The following is a 1,212-nucleotide window of genomic DNA, read 5'->3' as shown; positions in this document are numbered from 1 at the left end:
CAGGACATCACAAGACTTAGTGTGGAAATGAGGACGGGAAAGTGTCTCCGTCTGATTTCTGTCTTTAAGAGACGAGTTGGAGAGTGGGGGGGCAAGGAGGAATTAGAGATAATAACAGTTTAAAGATGTCTCACGTTGAATCATTGATTGATCCTGAGTTTTATTCATGTTCAGGTGAGTGTAGTTTAGTTGTTGACCTCTGATATAAAAGTTCACAGGATGCAGCTTGGGTTGAAATACAGGAACTAACACACTGTGTCTTTTTGTCTCTCAGATCAAATACTTTGTGTTTTTAACGATGAGTCACAGTTTTCAGGTCGTTGTCTCCTCCAGACAGAGACAGTCTCTGGAGTGTGGACAGACTGTGAGGACGTCCGGCCTCCAGGTTTCTGTACGTCTCAGAGTATTTTGATACACGGCTCCCGTCTACGTTCTGGACAGAAGTATTTGACTCTTGTACTTGTATGTGTCCAGTACATCCAAGTGTTTTCTGGCTCTGTTGTCTTGCTGTGTGGATTTGCATCCCAGTCTCGTACTGAGTAAAACCTCCGTCAGCCGTGAGACGTCATTTTAGCCGGAGAGTCTTTTGTATATTTGATTATTTCATAAATACTAGATGCAGTAGAATATCATTTACTGAGTATTCACATGTTAACTGTGTTGGTTTTTGATGGCATTTTAGAAAAACTTGTATTTTCCTGCATTAAGCTTCTTTTTCTTCTAATGTCACCAGTGTTAAGTTTTTGATTTAGTGTGTGTGTGATGACCGATTATACTAAGTTTATTTACATTTTATTTCAAATGATATATCGCTCAGTTATGTTCTTTTCCAAACGATTATTGTTGTGTTACATATGTAAGAAATAAAAACAGACGACTTGTCAACAGAGATGTGATTCTTCTTCAGAGTCTGAGACGGTGAATCAGAGCACAACGAACATTGATCATGTTTTCATCAGGTTATATTTTTATTTCTCTTTAAATGCACATGGTGTTATTTCCAAACCACCGCTCTCACAACCAGTCCAGAACGGAGCTGTGGCTGAAGAAGTGTAACGTAGATAATAGATGAACAAATAAAGTTCCTTAGATGAGATGTTTGACGTTTTAATCGTGAATTACTAATCTGTGAGTGTTTGTGATGTCACGCATCACATGACACTTTGTGACGCACTGGTGACGTCATGTATACTGTGGGAGCCTGGCTTTGCA

The 1,212-nt window shown here is 39.4% G+C and overlaps 1 protein-coding gene across 1 annotated transcript in view; it reads left to right on the top strand.

Annotated features, from left to right (window-relative positions):
* Positions 1-889, top strand: part of LOC128425534 (nebulin) — a 33,927-nt gene extending 33,038 nt beyond the window's left edge. The window contains exon 63 of the mRNA XM_053412166.1: positions 1-889. This exon is cut by the window's left edge and continues 826 nt beyond it. The gene's annotated coding sequence lies outside the window, so the exon portion shown is untranslated.
* Positions 890-1,212: the final 323 nt, after the last annotated feature.

Source organism: Pleuronectes platessa, chromosome 20 (genome assembly GCF_947347685.1).
Source record: "Pleuronectes platessa chromosome 20, fPlePla1.1, whole genome shotgun sequence".
In the NCBI taxonomy this organism is placed as follows: Eukaryota; Metazoa; Chordata; class Actinopteri; order Pleuronectiformes; family Pleuronectidae; genus Pleuronectes; species Pleuronectes platessa.
The sequence above is the reverse complement of the archived record's forward strand: the minus strand, read 5'-3'. Positions and strand labels throughout refer to the sequence as shown.